The 11157-nt window shown below is 34.6% G+C and overlaps 1 pseudogene; it reads right to left on the reverse strand.

Moving 5' to 3' along the window:
- Nucleotides 1-1684: 1684 nt before the first annotated feature.
- On the reverse strand, nt 1685-5920 carry LOC140888324 (uncharacterized; annotated as a pseudogene).
- Between the last annotated feature and the right edge of the window lie 5237 nt (nt 5921-11157).

Consider the following 11157-nt stretch of genomic DNA (forward strand, 5'->3'; position numbering starts at 1 on the left):
TTTCTTTTTCTTTTTTTTCTTTTTTTTTCAATCAGAAAAAATTATATATTTTGAATTTTTGTGAAAAGAAAAAAATTATAATGCATATATGTACGCAACATCAACATTGCGTGGAGTGGTGAACAAAACATAGATTTAACCCAAAGAATCGAACCGAATTAAATCAAAAATTTGGTTCGGTTTATTCGGTTAATTGGTTTTTCAAAATATTGGTAAATTCGATTTATTCAGTTCGATTTTGGTTTTGGATTTTAAAAAATCAGTTAAACCAATTTAACCAATATAATATATATCTATCTAAAAAAATTATTAATGAGCCTGATTTTGACTTTGATTCAGATTATATTGGTGTTTCTCTTCCTCGTTTGTTTTCTGCGCATTTTCGAACCGCGTCTAGCCTTAAGTCATTCAACTTCCTCATCTTCGAACCAATGGACTAGAAAGGTTTGAGGTAAACCTTTTTTTTTATGTTCGAAAAGAGTAAATCTTCATCGTCTTTGAACCAATGGTATCTCCTACTGGTGACATCACTGTCGAGTGTTCTCTTAATTGTGGAAAGTTATACGATAATCGAATTTGTCAAGAAGCCAATGGATCTGAGGACTACTTTGATAGTATAATTAATTTTTTTTAAAAAAAAACATCGATAACCGAAAAGATCGATGTTTATTTGGTTTGGTTTAGTTGGTTTCTATGTTAAAAATTTGTCGGTTCGGTTATTCGAAAAAAAATTTTGGTTTGTTCGGTTTTACTAATTTCAGTTCGGTTCTAACCGATTGCACACCCCCTAATTGTGATTTGTGTTTGTAACATTATACATAAACATTAAGTTTGTATTTATATAATATAATATTTCTTTTTAGAGTATTTGAATTTAATTTTTTTTTCTTTTGCAATTTAATAATTTTGTGAGTTTTTTTTTAAAAAAATAAAATTAAAGACGAGCATACCAAGATATCACTAAGTTGTAGTTTTTCCTCCTCCACAAAACTTAGAATAAAATAGTTAAAAAGAAAATACGATAGCCATTAATTTTGTAATAACATGTAACCGAAAATTATGAATTTATTTATATTATATATAAAAATTAAACTCCTATATTAATTATTTTGATGTGTTGATGAAACAATATATATCCTTAAAACATTCCAATTTATTTTTTCAAAAAAAAAAAAAACATTCCAATTTATCACCCGTTCTCCCCTAATTTAAGTATATCTTTAATCTCTTCTCATATAAAAATTTATTAATAGTTGATATATTTATAATTCTATAATTTTCATTTTATTTCAAATTAAATTAATCATATACCATTAAAAAATTATATTAACATAAGATTATTTTATAAATACAACTAGTATACTCACGCAATACGTGTGCATTGACGACTAATATTAATTATCTCACTATCTTATTTGGGAGTTGATATTTACATTCCATTTTGTGTTATCCACACTCCACTTCATGTGTAAAATATGTGTCCAATGTACTTACAAGTGGAGTGCAAATAACAAAAAATGAAATGTAAATATCAACTCCCATCTTATTTATCAAAGAAGAACATCACTAGGTACAATTATAATATAAGTTATAATATATCTAATAAAAATAAAAGATTATTTAACAAACACTGAATAATTTTAATTTTATACAATGTTGGTACTTGGTACAATTAATTCACCAGCTATTGTGGAAAACACTGAAGGAGCTTAGACATGATCTTCTTCAATTCTACAACAACAGATTTCATGTTGGTTACCCTTTCACGAGGATTCTCCACGGAACATTGTAGAGCTATCTCCATTATCGACACCAAGCATTCCATTTTTTCATTGAAATGCTTTTCTTCACCTCTCAACAATTCCAAATCTGTTACTTGTACAATTGCGTTAGGCACAGAATCATTCACCCACCTCCTTAGGCTTGAATCTCCGGTAAATTTTGTATCGTCTGGCTTCGTTCTTGTAAAAACTTCCATCAACATTATACCGTAGCTGTAAACATCGCATTTTACAGAGACCAACCCTTCTGAACCGTATTCTGTGAGGCCAAGAAAATTAACAAAGAAGTTCATCAAATGTATGGCGAAAGAGAATAAAAAGAATGTGATTGATGGTGTATTGGAGTGAAGAATGATATGTTTACCTGGTGCGATGTAGCCTAATGTGGCGAGGGTCCTTGTGAGCGTAATGCTGACTCCATCACTTAATAGCTTAGCGACTCCAAAATCGCTCAAGTGGGCAACCATATCATCATCCAAGAGCACGTTACTTGGCTTTAAATCGCAGTGAACTATAGTTGTTGAGTAACCATGATGTAGATATTCTAATGCACATGCTACATCTATCATTATTTTCAGTCTTTGAACCATATTCAAGAAGTTGTTCTCCAAATATAGCCAATTTTCGAGGCTTCCATTGGGCATATATTCGAGAACCAATGCCTTGAAGTCTTCACTTGAGCAACTACTAATGACTTTGCAAAGATTTCTATGGCGAAGCCTGCGCAGGACTTCACATTCTGTATCAAAACTCTTGAATCCACCTTCTGACTGCAAATTGAACACTTTTATCGCCACATCCTCTCCGTTTTGAAGCGTCCCTTTATAAACAGAACCATAACTTCCTTTGCCAAGTAAATGGATCTCATTGAATCCTTCAGTTGCTTTTACAAGCTCCTGATATGAAACTCGTGATGGTGCGGTATTGAATGAACTCTCTGTTGGGGTCTCTGTCTTGTTTTTCTTCCGGTATCTTGCAAGTATATATGACAAGGAAATGGCAAGAACTAGCACTGAAATCCTAAGATAACATACACAACACGAAGAATCACTTTTTTCCTTTTGGACTTGGTGATTGTATTTTCGTGACAATGTGAAACTCCATATTTAGAATCACCACAAAGTCCTACGTTAGACATGAAAAACTGGCTTGAAAAGGATTTAAAGGGGCCACCGGTAGGGATTGGACCGCTCAGCTCGTTGAAAGAAACATCAAAGTACTTGAGATACTCAAGTGTTTCTAATGACGTCGGTATTATTCCAGAAAGATTGTTGTGCGAAAGATCTAGTGTCTCCAAACTCACTAACTTACCGACTGACTCAGTAATAGATCCTTCAAATCTGTTTCGTGCCAAAGAAAGAAAGACAACACTTTGTAGGCCTCCAATTGAGCTAGGAATGATGCTTGAGAGTTGATTGTTCGACAAATCAAGGTTGGCTGCAACCTTCAGATTTTCGATGTCTGAATGCAGGACACCAGTTAAAAGGTTTGAAGATAGATTCAACTCGAGAAGATCATTCAGTTTCCATAGGCTCGTGGGTATGACAGAGTTTAATCTGTTGTCCCCCAAGTATAGTTGTCTTAGAGAAGTTAGATTTCCCATGCAATCAGGGATAGAACCAGTTATTTCATTTTGCTCAAGCCGCATTCCATTCAAACTCGGTATCATACAGAGACTATCAGGAATAGGTCCACTTATTTTGTTGCGGAAAAGAGCTAATCCTTGAAGTTCTTTCAAGTTTACCAATGTATTCGGAATAGCTCCTGTGAGTTTGTTACCATATAGGCTTAAGATAATCAAACTTTCAAGGTTCCCAAACGTGTCCGGAATGCTGCCTCGAAGACCACAGTTGTAAGCATAAAAATACTGAAGAGAAGTTGACAAATTCCCAACAGAAACTGGAAGAATTGCATTGAAAGGATTATCTCCAAAACCTAAATTTGTTAGGTGGCTGCAGTTTTTCATTGGACCGATGAAGCTTAGCTCTGATGTTTCACTAACAAAATAGTTCTCAAATAACATTAGTTTTTCTAAAAGATTCAACTTGCCAAAGGAGTTAGGAACTTGTCCACTGAGATTGTTGGAAGAAAAGTTGATGATGGTGAGTTTCGAAAAATTCGAGATAGATTCAGTGATTTCTCCAAAGAAAAAATTGTCATTAAGGTAGAGTTCTTGCAGATTAGGTAGCCCATGACTCAAAATCGATGGAAGGTAACCCGAAAGTTGGTTGTCTGAAGCACTTATCATGTTTAATGTTGAGATGTTGAAGATTTTTTCCGGGATATAACCTGTTAAGTGATTGACTCCCAAGTACAATACCTCCAAATTGTAAAGATTGCCCACTTCTCCTGGAATTGTGCCTGAAAAGCAAGAACATTTTAGTGTCAGTTTCTTGGATTCACAAGCTAAGCTCTACAATCTCATCAATTACTATACCTATCAGCTTGTTGTAGCCAATATACAACATTTGCAGCATTGTTAAGTTTCCGACCCCTTTTGGTATGCTGCCAGATATGTTGTTGTAAGACAATGATAGAATCTGAAGTTTCGAGCAATAGCCGATGCTTTCTGGAAGATGGCCTACTATTTCGTTCACATGGAAATAAACCCTTTCCAGTTGAGAAAGAGGAGAACACATACCAGATGGAAAGGGACCGGTTAGATTACAGTTTGCGATGTTAACATATTGCAAGGAAGAAATATTGAAGATAGATGAAGGTATAGAGCCCACAAGAAAGTTATCTCCCATTCCCAACTCCTGCAAATTATCAAGCATACCCAACTCTGCTGGGATTTCACCTGTCAAAAGAGTGAAACTTCATAAGGACTTAATATATATTTTAGTTTTTGAAATTGTCTTGATATTGTTCTGAAAAGGTTAAAAGACAGTTAATGGCATCAAAAAGCACCGAATAAGCCCATGTAAACTAGCTGGATTTCGAGACAAAGCTCAGGTTACAACCTCCAAACACAGTTAACAAATTTAGAGAAATGTCTCCTAAAAGCAGCAGCAAATGAAGCTGAGTTGGATGTTGCAAACACTACCTTAGAACACTTGTGGTTCCTAAGGTTCTAGCTATAGGAGAAACATGAACCTCAACAAGTTTCCTTCCAACAAATTTTAACGCCCCAAGAGGCACGATCTTATTCGAAAAGTTTTTGATAGCATCGGAGTAGTTAGAGTCTTAGAGAGACATGTTATATAAACAAGAATAGTACATTAATTAACACACATGCATTTGCATTCACACAAAACTTTAAAGTGAAGTTTTTGTTGGAAAACAGAATACATACCTGTAAGATGGTTGGAGCCAAGATACAGTATTTCAAGTGCCCTTAAGTTTCCAATTTCTCTTGGTATGGAGCCACTAAATTTATTGAATGACAAGGAAAGAAGACTAAGCTGTGAACATCCAGAAATATTTGGCGGTATGGCGCCTTCCAACTCATTGGTAGACAGATAAAGCTCTTTCAGATTCGACGTGCCGCGACACATCCCTTCAGGGAGATTACCAAACAACTTATTCCCTGTAAAAGCAAGACTTTCTATGGTGGATATGTTGAAAACGGACGCAGGTATAAAACCAGTAAGATTGTTATATTGTAATCGCAATTCCCTCAAGTTAAACAAACTTCCAATCCATTCTGGTACGTTTCCCTGCAAAGGATTATATGATATATCCAAAACTTGGAGCTTGGACATATTTGTGATGGAACCTGGGATAGGACCAGTAAAACTATTGTTCCTAAGATTCAAGAATTGAAGTTCAACCAAGACACCGAACCAAGAAGGGATGTCACCGGTGAAGCCATTGAACCGAAAATCCAAGAATCTGAGCCTATGCAACTGGGTCAACTCTCGGGGAAGTTGACCATGAAAACCGTTACCGCTCAAGTTGAGTGAAACTAAAAACGAGAGGTTTCCGAGTTGTGAGGGGAGATTTCCGACAAGTTCCATGCCGGAAACATCTAAAGCACTCACTCTTTGGTGGCGAGAACTGCACGTAACTCCGATCCATTTGCATGTTGGGAAAGAAACCGACCAGTTTCGGGACAAAACATGAGAAGGGTCTAACCCGAGCTCGGATTTGAATGCAAGAAGCGCAGACTGATCCGTGGTTATGTTGGTTAACGCCATAGCCAAACATGCCATTAGAATATTTAACAATGGAACTACCACAAGAAAAGGCTGGCTATTCATGCCCATTTCCTGAAATATAATTGGCACTTCAAATATTTGATAGAGATATATGACACAGTACGAATATTCTTGAAATGCATTTGAAGTATGTATAAATCAATGATTGTGTTGTTTAATGATATGAGTCAAACTACTCGTGTAATTGACTTCGCAGAATGAAGAACATGTCAACAGTATAAAAATATTAAGCAAGAAAATGGGATTTTGTAGAGATTTTTTAAAATAAGTGCTTTTAAAAGCTACAATTTTTGGCTTTTAAAAAAGCTTTAATTTTGACTTAAATAAGCACTTTTTTTGTCAACCAAACACCTTGTTAACTGAAAAACACTTTAAAAAGTGCTTTTTTGGCCTAACTTTTGAAACCAAACGGGGCCTATATATTTCAGAGTTGAAAGTGTCTATTTGTAGGATTACAGCTGGAACCTTAAAATGCCACAATTCCAATTACTAAAGAGTATAAAAATTGAGTAACGAAAGGTGTACAATTAGATTACATTAATTAGCATATATATCTAACAATGATAATGAGTTGAATCTAATCCATCTTCGTATAAACCCGTATCCATTTAATCCGGTCAAATGGGTAGCAAGGCGGGTCTAGAAGCGGGTCAGGGACAGATGCCAGATTTGGTCGGACCCACCACATATATATATATAATATTATTCTAACATGTGTATTTATATTTCAATATATATTGCTAAGGATTTATTGGCCTAACAATAAGAGTGAGAGTTCAAAACTAAGGTAATATTTGAGAGAGTTTTTAGAAAACACTTTTCATCTTTTCAAAATTTTGTTAAGAAAAAGTTGATAAATGCGTCCTAAAAATTATCCCAAACACTACTGAATTTGATCTTGAATTCAAATCCCAACGGTGTGGATATATTATATTAAAATATATATATATATATATATATATATATATTTGTATATGCATATTAATAAATGTTCAAATATTGTAATTATGGGCCATCATAAATCAATGTTATTACAAATGACAAGAATCATACACTATTATTGCATCAAAGACTCGGCCATATAACTTAAAAGGATTACAAGAACTTGGTAAACAAGGATTCTTGGATCAAAAACATATCACTGCTTTGGACTTCTGTGAAAACTGTGTTCTTGGGAAAACTCATAGACTTAAATTTAACACAACCTCTCATAATACTAAATTACCTCTGGATTATATACATGATGATATTTGGGGCTCTCCACAAGTACCTCTATCATTATCAAAATGTCAGTACTTTATTTTCTTTATTGATGATTACTATAGAAAAGTTTGGATTTATTTTCTAAAGTCAAAAGATCAAGCTTTTAGTAAGTTTGTGGATTGAAAAACCTTAGTTGAAAATCAATCTGGAAATAAAATCAAGATCTTGAGAACTGACAATGGTTTAGAATTTCGCAATCATGATTTTGATGAATATTGTGTTAAACATGGTATTGTTAAACATAGAACTTGTACCTATACATCACAACAAAACAGAGTAGCAGAGCGCATGAATAGAACAATTATGAACAAAGTAAGGTGCATGCTTAGTGAAAGCGGTTTACCACCAAAATTCTGGGCAGAGGCAGCTTCTACTGCCTGTTATTTGATAAATCTGTCACCTTCATCTGCCATTGAATTTATGGTGCCCGAACATAAATGGTCTAACTTGAAACCAAATTATAAGCATCTAATGACTTTTGGTTGTGTTGTGTATATTCATGCTAATCAAGGAAAGTTAAGTCCAAGAGCTAAGAAAGGTATCTTCTTAGGTTATCCCACTGGAGTAAAGGGTTACAGAATTTGGCTTTTAGATGAGCAAAAATGCATAATTAGCAGGGATGTGGTGTTTAATGAGTCTGTTTTTTATGCTAACAAATATGTCTCAACAGCAGCCAACTCTAAACAAGCTGAGAAAGTTTTACAGGATACAGACCAGGTTTACTCCCAAAGCAGTACACAAAATAAGGCTGAAGGTGGAGCTAATCACCAATTACCTGAGGACTCTTATGATATCAGTCACATGAAAAATCAGATATCAAATCAAGAATTTGATGTTTTAACAGAAAACAAAGATCCACATGTGATGATAATGATCAATAACACAATCTGGAAGGCTATAAACTGGCAAGGGACAGAATCAGAAGAGAAATCAGGTTTCCATCTAGATTTGCAACATCTGAATTCACTGTCTTTGCTCTTAATGTGGCTGAATTAACGAATCTGGAATAACCTACAACCTATGAATTCACTGTATTTGCTCTTAATGTGGCTGAATTAATGAATCTGGAAGAACCTACAACCTATGAAGAAGCAATGAGAAGTAAAGACAATGCTCTATGGCAGAGAGCTATGCAAGAAGAATATAAGTCCTTGATTAAGAACAACACATGGACTTTAGTCAACAAACCAAAAGATAAAAGGTTGATTGGCTGTAAATGGATATATAAAAAGAAACCTGGAATTCTAGGAGTAGAAGGTCCAAGGTATAAAACCAGATTAGTGGCTAAGGGATTCTCACAAATAGAAGGAATTGACTACCATGAAGTATTTTTCCCAGTGGTGAAACATTCTTCTATTCGAATCCTATTTGCAATCACAGCAATGCAGAACCTGGAACTTGAGCAATTGGATGTTAAAACAGCTTTTCTACATGGAAACCTTGAAGAAAAGATTTTGATGACTCAACCAAAGGGCTTTGAAATAGATCATCAGGCTGATAAAGTGTGTTTGCTGCAAAAATCCCTTTATGGTTTAAAGCAATCACCTAGGCAATGGTATACGCGTTTTGATGACTTCATGATACAACAAAGATATATTAGATCAAAGTTTGATAGATGTGTTTACTACAGGAAGCTACAAAATCAGTCTTATATACACCTATTGATTTATGTGGATGACATGCTCATAGCTTGCAAAGATCTTAAAGAAATCCAGAAGATAAAGCAGTAACTCAATATGACATTTGAAATGAAAGATCTTGGGCTAGCAAAGAAAATCTTGGGGGTAGAAATTAGAAGGGATAAACAGAAAATAATTTTGTATTTGTCTCAAGAACCATATATAACCAAGGTTCTAGAGCTCTTCAAAATGGCAGATGCTAAGTCAGTAAACACTTCTATTGATGCTCATTTCAAATTAAAGGCTGTAAAGGAAGATCAAGAGGAATTATAAAATATACATATGAAGAATGTTCCATATTCTAATGCAGTGGGAAGTATCATGTATATGATGGTCTCAACTCGACCAGACATTGCATATAGTTTGGGTCTTGTGAGTAGGTTTATGAGTAAACCAAGTAGAGAGCATTGGAGGGCAGTGCAGTGGCTATTAAGATATATAAAAGGTACAAAAGGGTTAAGGCTAAAGTATTCTAAATCTGTTGAAAACACTTGTGGAGTCACAGGTTATTGTGACTCAGACTATGCAGCAGATTTAGATAGATGAAGGTCAATCTCAGGTTATGTATTCACTGTTGGAGGAAATGTAGTGAGCTGGAAATCACATTTGCAAAATGTAGTTGCGTTATCCACTACCGAAGCAGAGTACATAATTCTAACAGAAGCTGTAAAAAAAGGTTTGTGGATCAGTGGTTTTGTGACAGAAATTGGATATGATCAGAAGGATGTTACTATCTTTTGTGACTCACAAAGTGCCATAATCTATCTAAGAATTCTATTTTTCACGAGAGGACAAAACATATAGATGTAAGACTGCATTTTGTAAGGGACATCACGTCGAAAGGTCTAGTTCAAATTAAAAAGATTGATGCAAACACTAATCCGGCAGATATGTTGACAAAGGTAATACGAGTTAGCAAACTCAATCAAGCATTGAGTATGTTACAGATTGTTGTGTAAGTCAGCCTAAGTCTGGAATGGGAACTCATTGAATTCATTTGATAAGCAACCTAATCTGTCAAAGGTGGATATTTGTGGATTATTGACAAAGCATTGGTTGTTATCAAGGGCTCAGATCAGTCAAAGGAAGTCAAGGTCTAATCCAATGGCTATGATTGACTCGGTTAGTTAAATCAGTTAATTATCCAAGTTAGTTTAAGAAGGACTTGATCGGGGCATTAGTAAGATAACAAACCAAGAACTCTCAGTGATCCAATTTTCATCTATCGCTCAAATCCTCTAAGAACATCGAAGGGTATCTTTTGGATAGAAGATTAAAGATCGAATAACATCTGTATTGAGCTGAAACTTCGGAGATCTAGTCCCTAAGATTCTTGTTTGTATTAGCCATAGGTTTTTGATTTAGCTTATGGTTAATCGGTAAAAAGAGGATTGTATTGTATTGATTTACGTTGATTATTAGTGAATTCTTTGGGTTGAAGCCCAGATCCTTGGATGTAGGATTAATCTCAATCCGAACCAAGTAATTCCTTGAGTTCTTCTTACTTTTTCTGCTCGTGTTCTTATATTTCGATTGATTTGTGTTCATCGGAAAGTTGAGTTATCTGGAATCTGCTTGTGTTATAAACTCTTTCTTGTGCTCTGAGATTCAACAAAAACACTCGAGAATATTTAATGATAAGGAAAGAATCTCGATAAACTCGGGATAAGGTCAAATCTACTAAATCGGTTAAGAGTCTTAGACGATCTGGCAACCGAGCCCTACTCGCACCGGTCTCCTACCTTGGGTAGAATTCTACCCCAACATGGATTCTACCCCAGCAAGTAACCTATCCCTCCCGCTCCTAATCCTATAAATAAATACCTTATATTTGTTATCGTTTTATATTTTCACCTCAATTCACTTACTTTCGTTTTCGTGCACTCTTCGCATCTTTGTATTTATTTGCCCTTCCCATTCATAACCCAAACACTGACTTAAGCATCAGTTAGGTCAGGCCGGAAACATCTCCATTAAAAGATGATACATGTCAATTCTAAGTCATATTGGCGTAATATATTGAAATATATATATATATATATATATATATATATATTTAGCAACTTATCAAGTAATTGTATCATGAATTATTATGAATTGATGATAATGTTTTAAATTTTATGCTCGTCTTTTAGTTGATATAAACTACGCATTCATGATTATTTATTAATTGTATCCAATAACGTAGCCATATTTTTATTTATATTCAAACTAAAGTTTTCTAAGCTCTCTATTTTTTGTGTTGAGCTTGCATCTTTTTATTTTAAAAATTTT

This window comes from Henckelia pumila, chromosome 3, assembly GCF_033568475.1.
Source record: "Henckelia pumila isolate YLH828 chromosome 3, ASM3356847v2, whole genome shotgun sequence".
Classification (NCBI taxonomy): domain Eukaryota; kingdom Viridiplantae; phylum Streptophyta; class Magnoliopsida; order Lamiales; family Gesneriaceae; genus Henckelia; species Henckelia pumila.